This window comes from Rhinoderma darwinii, chromosome 5 (assembly GCF_050947455.1).
Source record: "Rhinoderma darwinii isolate aRhiDar2 chromosome 5, aRhiDar2.hap1, whole genome shotgun sequence".
Taxonomy (NCBI): domain Eukaryota; kingdom Metazoa; phylum Chordata; class Amphibia; order Anura; family Rhinodermatidae; genus Rhinoderma; species Rhinoderma darwinii.
In genome coordinates, this window is record NC_134691.1 from 211,966,759 (window position 1) to 211,979,320 (window position 12,562).

Genomic DNA, 12,562 nt, shown 5'->3' on the forward strand with positions numbered 1-12,562 from the left:
TAACTCCCTATTCCTTCATACAGGCTTCTAATGGCCTTAATGAAACTTGTCGGAAATCCCATCATCTCTATAACCTGAAACAAAAAGGAATGAGAGAGCCTATCAAAGGCTTTCTCAAAATCCAGTGAAAACACGTTTACACTCCTATTTCTTTAAGTGCAATCCCATATCACATCCCTAAGGAGACTAAGGATCCCTGCAATATACCTCTCAGGCACCCCACATACCTGGTCATCTTGTACCACTTGACCTACCACCCTGCTCATTCGGTTTGCAATGAGTTTTGCATACCCTTTGTAGTCAACGTTAAGTAAAGTAATCAGCCTCCAGTTCCGGAGGTCAGTTTTATCTCCTTTTTTATAGATAAGAACTACAACCCCCTCCTTCATGCTTAAGCTAATTTTACCCTCTTTCCACATATATGTATATATCTCTAGCACCTCTGGACCCACTATGTCCCAGTAATCAATATAAAATTATACAGGCAGTCCATCCTTCCCTGGGGTTTTATTTTCTAGCCATGTTAGAAAAAGCCCGTCTTGCCTCATCTTCCAAGATTTCCTTTTCTAGTGCTGGCAGATCATCTTGTCCAACCCTGTCCTGCAGCGCTCCTATCACTTCTTCCTCTAGCCCCACATCTCTCACTTTCTCACTGTACAATGATTCAACCACCTCTTTCATAGCGGCACCACTCACATTATTCCCACTCGTATCTGCCATGTTGGGCAAATCCCTGTTTGTTCTTGCGACCATTTTGAAGAAAGAACGTGAGCAAGACTCGTCTTTTTCCAGGCAGTCTAACTTAGCCTGGTATATAATCTGTTTCCCCCTTAACAAATCGCTCACCTCCTTTCTGGCCACACCCAATTGTTCATCCACATTCAGACCTTCCTTTCTAAGCCTATGTAAGGTATTCATTCTCGCTTGCGCTCTGGCATACATACCCCTTTTCCTAGCAGCTAATCTATACCCATTTTGTTTCAAGAAAAAACCTATTCTACCTTTCACCCAATTCCACCAGTCTAAAATGCATTCAAAGTCAGCTTTCTGTTGTCGCCATCTGTCATACATTTTTTTAAAGTTACCTTTCACAGTTTCATCCTCCAAGATGCTTACATTCAATTTCCACACTCCTTTCCCATACTTCCTATCATCCAAATTCAAAGCACACATCAAACATTCATGATCAGAGAACAGCACCCTCTCCTGGTGATAAGATTTCACAGTAAAGTCCCGTGAGACAGAGATAATCAAACCTGGAGTGAATCCCACCCCTGTCAGCATGGTATGTGTCAGGTGCAGGCTTGATTTGACTTAATAGCACAACATCCTGTAAATGAAAATCAGACGTCAACTGGACAAACTGCTTTCTCGTTAAATGAATTTTGTCCCCCTGCAGGTGGCAGTTGACATCTCCCACTACTATGCATGGCAAACGCCCAGGAAGGAACAGTTTAAGTTTGTCAAAAAGCTCCTCCCTCTCATTTTTGTCTGCAGGAGCATAAATGTTAATAACCCTAAAGGTGACATTTCTATACTTAACATAAGCAATTAAACATCTGCTTTCTTCTACAATCACATAACTGTCAATAACAAAATTCGTATTTCTAAATAAAATGCCCACTCCGTCATTTTTGTTGTTGCTGGAAGCGGACCAGAGGGATGGGCCGTGAGCACATTCCGAGCTTTTGGGGATGGCGGCAAGACCACATTCCTGTAGACAAAAAATATCGCCTGGGCCATTGGTAGGTCTTTTGCGGCCGGCTCCGAATTCTCCACAGCGAAGGAAGTCTCCAGGAAGATGGGTCCGCGGCCTGTACGAGCCGTATCCGCATAACTTCGGCTTGTCATGAAGCCTTTCAGGCAATTTCTTACCAGATGTTCTCTGGAGCCGCACAGGTCACAGGATCAAGGCTGAGAGCAATGTCCTGCGTCGTGGCCCATAGTGCCGCAGTTGCGGCAGCATCGTCCGGTCGGGCAGGCGTCTTGGGTGTGGCCAAACTTGAAGCACTGTCGGCAATATCTCGGCTGTCCTGGGTATACTAGGTATCGGGAATAAAGAGAAGTTCCAGATCCAAGTGACACAGGCATGAGCTCAGTACAATCAGTACGGTGCCAACCAGGGAAGTAAACTAATATATTCAAGAAATGAAAAGAAAGTCAAGAAAAAAGGGATATAAATATCAAAGGAAAGAAAGATACTACGTATCCTCGGTTACCACCCAGAGAGAAGGAAGAAGGCGGGTGGCTCACTCCTCCGATGCCATCAGAGTCCGGGCGGAAACGCACCCAGAAGCGTAGCTTTCCGTTTGGGATCCCAAAGCAGTTCTTCAGCTTGATTCCTCCTCTTACGCTGGTGCAGTATCTCTGGAGGAAAGCCAACACGAGACAGCTCCGTGAAAGGGTTGAAGAGGTGCAGGGTCACGGGCTTTTCATCCATCAGGAACAGCAGCAGAAGGGTGATGTCTCTCATCTCTGGCTCCGATTTCAGCTCTTCGCAGCGTTCAAAAACACTGAGGCATTCGTTTTGTGTCTCGAAAGAGACATCAAAAAGCCCTTGAGAGGTATTATCCTGCAAGCAGTAGATCTCCTGTGCTTTCAGGTTCAGCATCCTGAAAAGGACGTTCTGAACAAAGGTGCCAAGCTCATCTTCTAGTAGTAGTAAAAAGAAAATAAGTCGGCACTGCTACAATGAATAGTCCTCCGGATGTTTGGCAGCTCACTGCCAAGGTAGCATACACACTGTTCCGTTGTGTGTCAAGGGAGGTGCTGGCTCAGCAAGGAAAGTTAATTTGTAACACAATGAATCAAGAAGGAAATAGAGCCTCACTCACCGTATTCAACGTTTTCAAATGCTTTATTTGCTCACAAAATGAAGTGGGGGGAGAGACAGAGTACACAGATTATAGGCAACAGCTGTTTCGCGTAGACACGCTTTCTCAAGCCTTCTGCTGACAGCACACGCCTACACGCCCTTATATGCGTGAGATTCGTGGGTTGTCATGGAAACATATAAACATAAAACACGGCACATGTTAAAAAAGACAGAAGTTATAAAAACACACCTAAATCATTGCGCTCATTGAGGCCAAGGTTACCTAGTGCGTTTGTTTTTATATCATATCTTCTAGTGCTATCTGGCTTCACCAGAAACCGAATGGTGTTCCTCACTCCTTGAGGCTCCATACCTTCAGCTTGTTGATCCACTTCTGATCTTAGCCAAAAGGCCAAGAAGCGATAACCCCAAAGTGGCGCGCGTTGGCAGAGCCTGGCCAATACTGCTATTCACCCCTTGCAGCGATTCAGCCTACTCCTAGGCAGCTCCATGGGGCCCTGCCGGCTCACACACTCACACAGCCAGGCACTCGGGAGGTGAAAAAAGGCCGGAGAGGAAGCTAGACATGCTTTGCTTCTTTTGCTTGCACCACAATGCTGTGAAGGAATCTACATAAAAACTCCTTCCTGGCAACGCCCAAATGCCCTCCTGCCGTGCAGACAAACACTGGCAGCAGCAGCAAGTGCATGCCCACAGCCACCCCTTCTCCCTTCACACCTTCGATCACCTGCAATACAGTGCCTGCTTGCTGCAGACCAACACTGCCTGGGCCCAGGCTCGTCTGTCTGAGGTCCCATTATGATGTCATAAAGCTTGCTCTCACTTCTTAGGGCCCCACTATGACACGCGCAAAGTTCCGTCAGAACCTTATATTAGACGTTGCTGCTCAGTCAGTCACTCAGTGTTGCCTAAGAGGGCAAAACAGCAATATGTGCCCGTGTTGTCTGCACAGCTAGCTGCCTCCAGGAGGCCACAAGAGGGAGACAGGGGACTGCTAAATGTTAATTAGGCATCCTCCTCAAACTTTACTGACACCTTCTTGTCCTTCTTCCTCCTCCTACAACCTCCATCCTTGCAGTTTGTTAATCTTCCAGGTAGGTAACATAGTAACAAATCCAAATTGGTGCTCTCTTTGTAGACGAGGGAGGGTTTGTTGCAACTTCAAATCTTCTTTCTAATGTAGGGAGGACAGCTCATTCCATCACATCCATTTAGTGCACACAGGTCCATTGTGGCGGGTGCAATGGCTGCTTGCTGTTCCCCCTACTACTCCACTCCACTATTCCACTACTTGACTGTGCTGCTGGCTGCATCAATCAGTGGCTGTGGGCTGGCTGATAGACTGGCTGGCTCAGGTGCTGCTCTTTAACACAAGAGGTGGCAATGTATTCATCGTCATTTAATAAATTAGGTCATTATTACAAAACATGCATTGTATCAAGGCATTGTCCAACAGGCGTTCAAATAATGGGATTAAAGGAGAGATCCAATGTGCAAGAAACAAACATTGGCAAAAACAAAAAACTATTTTCAAATCTGATTTTAGTCAATGCATAAGGAAAGGGTGCACCGGTCCTGGAGGTACTGCAATACCAGGTCAATGCGTGGAGTGGACAGAGCAAGCTCTATTTCCATCTCCCTGTTCTAAAAATCCATTTAATATATGGTCCCCAGATAGGGGACGTATCGGATATTAAACTGATAAGAACAGATTTTTTTTACTTATTTTTCCCTCAGTTTAAAGACTCTTGTTATCCGAAACATCATTACATGCCACATGACTCATCAATAGAAAGAGCCCTTCAAAAAACATCCTTGGAAGTACAAGCCTGACAGGAAAAAAAAAACCCTACCTTTTGAATAAAAAAAAAACGGTCAAGATTAAATTATAGCAGCCTACCCCATCTTGAGTTTCCATTCCTTCCGCTTTATCTTCTCCAATTCTCTTCTTGTCGCATAAATAAACAGTAAAAGTCTGGATAAAAAGATTCTGCTGCATTGCTCAGGGGAAATATTTTTTTTTAAAAATCAACAAATTCCTTACATCCCATAGCATTTCTTTAAAAATACTAAAAGCAATCCAGCATGTTCTAAAATCCATCTGCGTATTAAAATCTTGACCGACTAAAATCACTTCAAAAGTAAAACTACTAAAACCTGTAAGTGCCTTAAAAATCTTTTCCAGTATTCCAAAAACACTCCTAGCAAAAGGGCAGGTCCAAGAAATGTGCTGTATAGTCTCTATGCCTCCACAACTTTCTCTTGGGCAGACGTCACTCACTACTATTCCTCTACCATTTAAAAAAAGATCTAGTTGGGAGGCAACCATGCAGAGACAGCCATGCCACATCCGTTTGCCTATTTGACAAACCCAAAAATTTATAACACTGCCAAATTTTATCTGCTTGTACCAAATTGCAGAACGGAACATCACATACAATTTCATTCCTTTTAACATATGCTTTTATTTTCTTTTTCTCAGGTTCACCTAGGGAGCTCAAACCGTACTGATAAAAGGATCTAAGGATCACATAAAAACAGGGAACAATCAGGGATACTGGTCTCCTCAAATCCTTTTCACACCAGCCCCACTTGATAAAAAGCCATCCTGCTAAAAACCGACACATATCTGCAGTCCTGGAAAAGCACCTTACAGTTCTAAAAATTGTTAAAAAATAATGCATCTTCAAAAACAAATCAATATCGGGAAAGTCATATCCACCTAGTCTCGTATTCCTTGTTACCACAGTCCTCCTTATTTTCTCCATTTTTGATCCCTAGAAAAAAACGAATATTTCCTTGCAACTCTCCTTGTCCATAATTTTCCAGGCGGAAAGATGACTGCCGTATACAATAATAGTGGTAGAACAAAGGCCTTGATAATTAAAATTTTCCCTTTCAAAGATAAATTTCTCAATTTCCAGAAAGCTAGTTTTTTTTCCAATTTTTCTTCCACTTTTTCATAACTTTGCTTCCCTTTCAAATTTTCCTCAAAGATGACGCCCAACACCTTCACGTCGTTAACTTTTTTAACCCTATCCTCCTTCCTTCCATAATTACACAGTTGACACTTGGCCCAATTTACCGACATCCCGGTCACACAACAAAAAATCTGGACGTGCAAATTCACTCTAATATCTGCTTGGGAATTGCATACAAAAACGACATCGTCCATGTATCCCAGTGATTTTACACGTTTCCCATTGCTCCCAGGCACATGAAAACCATTCACACTCTTATCTTTTTGCACGTTTTTCAATAGAGCCTCAATAGCACAGATAAATAAAATCGGTGACAGCGGGCGCCCCTGTCTCACACCAGACAAAATTTTAAAAACTGGACCCACATGTCCATTAACCAACACCTGGCTATTTGCCCCCTTATAGAGGCCCTTAACCCCTTCGCGCTCAGGTCAGTAATAGTACGTCCTGCTAAGTAGAACGTTCGCGCTCAGGTCAGTACTATTACTGAGCTGAGTAAACACGGCGCCATTTAATCCCGGCGCGTGTCTGAGCTGTGATACCTGCTGTTTCCGACAGCAGGCTATCACAGCTTAGTGTGCAGGGACCGATCGCGTGGTCCCCGCCGATTAACCCCTTAGAAGCCGCGTTCAATAGCGATCGCGGCTTCTTAGGGGTTAAGCTGCCATCGCCGGCCTGCTACACGATAGCGGGCCGTGATGGCTACTATGGCAACCAGAATCCTAACAATGGACTCTGGCTACGCCATCGACGGAAGCCTAGTGGGTCCCGACAAAATCAGGACCCACTATGCTTGCTGTCAGCGAACAGCTGACAGCTCTAATACACTGCACTACGCATGTAGTGCAGTGTATTAGAATAGCGATCAGAGCCTCCTGCCCTCATGTCCCCTAGTGGGACAAAGTAAAAAAAGTGTAAAAAAAAGTTGTGTAAAAATAAGAAAATAAAAGATTTAAAAGTAATAAAAGTAAAAGTCCCCCTTTTTCCCTTATCAGTTCTTTATTATTAATAAAAATATATAAATAAACAAACTATACATAATTGGTATCGCCGCGTCCGTAACGGCCTGAACTACAAAACGATGTCGTTATTTATCCCGCGCGGTGAACGCCGTAAGAGAAAATAATAATAAACCGTACCACAATCACAATTGTTTGGTCACTTCACCTCCCAAAAAATGGAATAAAAAGAGATCAAAAAGTCGCACGTACCTAAAAATGGTACTGATCAAAACTACAGTTCGTTACGCAAAAAATAAGTCCTCGCACGACTTTCCTGATGGAAAAATAAAACCAGTTATGGCTCTTAGAATAAGGTACCACAAAAAATTAATTATATTTTACAAAATGTATTTTATTGTGCAAACGCCATAAGACATAAAATAAAACTATAAACATATGGTATCGCCGTAATCGTATCGCCCCGCAGAATAAAGTGAATATGTCATTTATAGCGCACGGTGAACGCTGTAAAAAAAATTGAATAAAAAACAATAGTAAAATTGCTGTTTTTTTAGTCACCACGCCACCTAAAATTAGAATAAAAACTGATCAAAAAGTCGCATGCACCCCAAGAAAACTGCAATGGATTCCTCAAGGTCTCTAGTTTCCAAAAAGGGGTCACTTTTGGGGGGTTTCCACTGTTTTAGCACCACAAGACCTCTTCAAACCGGACATGGTGCCTAATAAATTAAATTAAATTAATTAAATGTCACCTCTACTTTGCTCTAAATTCCTGTGAAACGCCTAAAGGGTTAATAAACTTTTTAAATGCTGTTGTGAATACTTTGAGGGGTCTAGTTTCTGAAATGGGGTGTTTGATAAGGGTGTCTAATATATGGGCCCCTCAAAGCAACTTCAGAACTGAGCTGGAAACTAAAAAATAAAATAAAAATGAGGCAATACTTCGCTTCTTACATTATACTGATAATGAGCCGTGCCCACCCCGAGATGACCCCAGTTTTGACTGTTTGTATAAACGGAGACCCCTATTAGACCATTTCAGTGCCCGGTTTTCCCAGCATTCACCCCCGAGAAGTGTATTTCTATAGATGAATCCCTGGTACATTTGAAAGGGAGGCTTCAATTCCGCGAGTACCTGCCGGGTAAGAGGGCAAGGTATGGCGTGAAGATGTATAAGCTGCGAGAGTGCATCATGGTATACCTACAAATTTAGGACATATGAAGGGAAGGACACCAGTTCTCAGCCCCCAGAATGCCCCCCCTTACTGGGAGTTAATACAAAAATTGTGTGGGATTTGGTGCACCCACTGCTGGACCAGGGTTACCACCTCTACCTGGATAATTTTTATACCAGCGTCCCACTCTTCAACTGCCTCGCTCCAGAAGTCCTGCGGCATGCGGCACTGCTAGAAGAAATCTGAGAAGCCTCCCTAAGACACTGCGGGGCAAACACTCAGAAGGGGTGAGAGCCGGGCACAATCTAGCAGCAACATATTGTGGGTCAAGTACAAGACCAGGGAGATGCCACACCAGTACCCATGTACCTGTACAAGGTACCAGTACAGGGACCCCCAAACTAGACTGCATCCTGGACTACAATAGGTACATGGGAGGGGTGGACTTGTCAGATCAAGTCCTGAAGCCTTACAGTACTTCTGGAAGCGGGGCCACAGGCATCGTACCAGGGCAACACTTTTTAGGGGAAGTTCCCCAAACTGGCAAGAAGGGAAAAAGTCAAAAGAGGTGCAGAGTCTGCTATAAGAGGGGGATAAGGAAGGACACAATATATCAATGTGACGCGTGTCCCGAAAAACCAGAGCTCTGTATGAAAGAGTGTTTTCAAATTTATCATCCATCCCTTTATTTTTAATTTACCCCAGTTTTACTCGCTCTGATCCACTTCGCACAGCTTACCCCTCCTCATCTTTCCCCTCTGAGCCCTGCTGCGTGCCCAGGCAGCTGATAACAGCCACATGTAGGGTATTGCCTTCCCCGGGAGAGCCAACATTACAGTTTATGAGGTGTATATCTCCGGTGGCGCATGCTGGGCACAATATATCGGACACTGAATTGGCATATATGTATAGAAAATTGCAAATTTCACTCTGCACCAACTGCTGCACATTATCTTTTATACAATACCTGTGGGGTCAAAATGCTCACTACACCTCTAGATGAATTCCTTAAGGGGTGTCGTTTTTAAAACGGGGTCACTTCTCGGGGGTTTCAACTGTACTGATACCTCAGGGGCTTCTGCACACACGACTTAGCACCAGAAAATTCCCAGTAGGCCACATGGTGGTCCTTTCCTTCTGAGCCCTCCCATGGGCCCAAACGGCAGTTTATCACCACAAATAGGGTATTGCCACACTCAGGACAAATTGGGCAACAAAATGCGGTATTTTATTCCTTGTGAAAATAAGAAATTTTGAGCCAAAACTACCTCTTATTGGAAAAAATTACATTTTTTTGAATTCACAGCCCAATTCAAATAAATTCTGTGAAAAAACTGTGGAGTCTAAATGGTCACAACACCCATAAATGAATTCCTTGAGGGCTGTAGTTTCCAAAATGGGGTCACTTCTGGTGGGTTTCCATTGCTTTGATACCTTTTGGGGCTCTGCAAATGCGACATGGCACCCGAAAACCAATCCAGCAAAATCTGGGCTCCAAAGAACACACAGCGCTCCTTTCCTTCTAATACCTCCCATGGGCCCAAACGGCAGTTTATGGCCACAAATAGGGTATTGCCGCACTCAGGACAAATTGGGCAACAAAATGGGGCATTTTGTTCCCTGTGAAAATAAGAAATTCTGATCAAAAATGACATCTTATTGGAAAAATTGTCATTCTTTTAATTTCACAGCCCAATTCAAATACGCGCTGTGAAAAAACTACGGGGTCAAAATGGTAACAATAACCATAAATTAATTCCTTGAGGGGTGCAGTTTTCAAAATGGGGTCAGTTTTGGGGGATTCCTACTGTTTTGGCACCTCAACACCTCTCCAAACCTGGCATGCTGCCTAAAATATATGCTAATAAAAAAGCACCACCAAAATGCACTAGGTGCTTCTTTGCTTCTGGGGCTTGTGTTTTAGTCCACGAGCGCACTAGAGCCACATGTGGGACATTTCTAAAAACTGAAGAATCTGGACAATACTTATTTAGTAGTGTTTCTCTGGTAAAACCTTCTTTGTTACAGAAAAAAAATAGAATAAAATTGAAATTCAGAAATAAAAACGAAATTTGCAAATTTCACCTCCACTTTGCTTTAATTCCTGTGAAATGCCTGAAGGGTTAAAAAACTTTCTAAATGCTGTTTTGAATACTTTGAGGGGTCTAGTTTTTAAAATGGGGTGTTTTATGGGGGTTTCTAATACATAGGCCCCTCAAAGCCACTTCAGAACTGAACATGTACCTTAAAAAAAAGGCTTTTGAAATTTTCTTAAAAATATGAGAAATTACCTTTTATGTTCTAAGCCTTGTAACGTCCAAGAAAAATAAAATAATGTTCAAAAAACAATGCCAATCTGAAGTAGACATATGGGAAATGTGAACTAGTGACCATTGTGGGTGGTATAACCGTCTGTTTTTCAAGCAGATGCATTTAAATTCTGAAAAATGCTATTTTTTCTAAATTTTGCAATTTTTCTCAAATAAAGACTGAATATATCGACCAAATTTTACCACGAACATGAAGCCCAAAGTGTCACGAGAAAACAATCTCGGAATCGCTTGGATAGGTTTAAGCATTCCGACGTTATTACCACATAAAGTTAAATATGTCAGATTTAAAAAATGGGCTCTGAGCCTTAAGGCCCAAACTAGGCTGCATCCTTAAGGGGTTAATTACTTTCAGCAAACTATCTGGGGTACCTAGATGTGCCAATGCAGTAAATAAAAACCGGTGTGAGATTTTATCATAAGCTTTTTCAAAGTCTATAGCTTCAATCAATAAATAAGCGTCATTAAAATTCGTACAATAAATGTCTATTAAAAGCAATAAATGATCATATATCCTCCTCCCTGGCTCTGCACATGTTTGGTACTCATCTACAGTTTTGCCAATCACCACAGATATTCTGTTGGCGATGATCTAAGCTACCATTTTGTAGTCCACATTCAGCAACGATATCGGGCGCCAGTTTTTAATCTCCCTTTCATCGTCTTTCTTATAGATAAGAGTAATCACTCCCTTCTTCATAGACTCAGATAAAATCCCAGTATTAAAAACATATCTCACCACCCGACATACTTCGCTACCAATAAAATGCCAACAAGCAGAATAAAATTCTGCAGGGATGCCATCGCTGCCAGGAGTTTTCCCTTTTGCCGTCCCTTCTACTGTTCCTCTAATCTCATCGTCCTGTACATCCTCCTTCAAAATTTCAGCCTCTTCTTTTGGAATATTATTTTTGTAAATATTACAATAATCATGAATTTCAGCATTACTCGCTTTGCTTTCATTATTAAAAAGTGCTTCATAAAACCCACTAATACTCTCCACCATCTCATCATTTAATACTACTTAAAACAACCTTTGGGTTTAAAACACTTCTTAAAAAAGAAACGGGAACATTGCTCTTTCTCCTCGAGATGCTGTACCTTTGCATGGTAAACAATATTTTTCCCTTTTTCCATTAAATTCTCCTTCATTTCTCTCTTAACCTCCTTAATTTCTTCATCAACATCAATCCCCACCTGCTGAAATTTATACAAAGCCGCCAATTTTAAAACAAGTACAGCATCTCTCTTTCCTTTTTTGCGCCTTTTTAAAACCAACAGACTTAAAATATTTAATAAATTTCACTTTCGCCCAGTCCCACCATAAAAGTACATTACTAAAAGCCTGTTGTCTGCGCACACAGAAAAAAACACCTTTGTAAAATCTATCACATCATCTTCTTTGAGCAAGTTCACATTTAGCTTTCACAGACCTTTACCAAATACTGTAGACTCCGTAATACTTATTTCAGCGCACAAATTTTATGATCTGAAAAAGGTGTCATCACTTGGGTACACTGGGTCGCCTTAACCCCTTCAGATGCAAAAACATAATCGAAACGGGATCTACAGCGCCCACTATCGGCTATATACGTAAATGTCTCATCTATGTTCACCATCAGACCCACATCTGTATAACGCAAATCCTGCACAATTTGGTTCAGTATATTGGTGGTAATATCAATCTTTACGTCTGTGGAGCCTTCCCGGTCATTTACAAAACGAATGCAACCGTAAAATCCCTACCCGGCATAAAAAACTTGAGACTCGGTAGGGAATATTCCCACTATTCACATCCACACCAATCCTGGTCTCGCATTGACTATATGTTAGTATCCCCACTTTTATTACACCGAATGCGAGGGTGTGTAATTGAGCAGATGCTTATCTCGGATCATTCCCCTGTAGTATTGGACGTACATGATAGCTTCCCCCACGGTACGGATTACTTATGGAGATTTCCGTCAAATCTGGCTACGGAGGAATCCTTCCAAAGCAAACTTAAAGGATGGTGGCAGGAGTATGAATTGACAAATGGAGTCCATGCAGATAACACCCAGCTTTACTGGGATACAGCGAAGGTAGTTATGCGGGGTCACATCATGGCATATGTCGCTAATTTTAAGAAAGTAACTAAACAGAAAATTGAGACTTACAGTACTACTCTCAGGACATCTTACACTCTTTTCCAGAATTCGCCTTCTCTAGTTAATAGAGAAGCCTGGAAAAAAGCCAAAAGCGATTACGAGCTATGGTTAGATAAGGGTGAGAAACTGAA

General features: G+C 42.3%; 1 non-coding gene across 1 annotated transcript; it reads right to left on the reverse strand.

The window, feature by feature from the left end:
- Nucleotides 1–4,395: 4,395 nt before the first annotated feature.
- On the reverse strand, nt 4,396–4,585 carry LOC142654326 (U2 spliceosomal RNA). Its single transcript, XR_012849000.1, has one exon. It is a non-coding gene; the product is annotated as a U2 spliceosomal RNA (small nuclear RNA).
- Between the last annotated feature and the right edge of the window lie 7,977 nt (nt 4,586–12,562).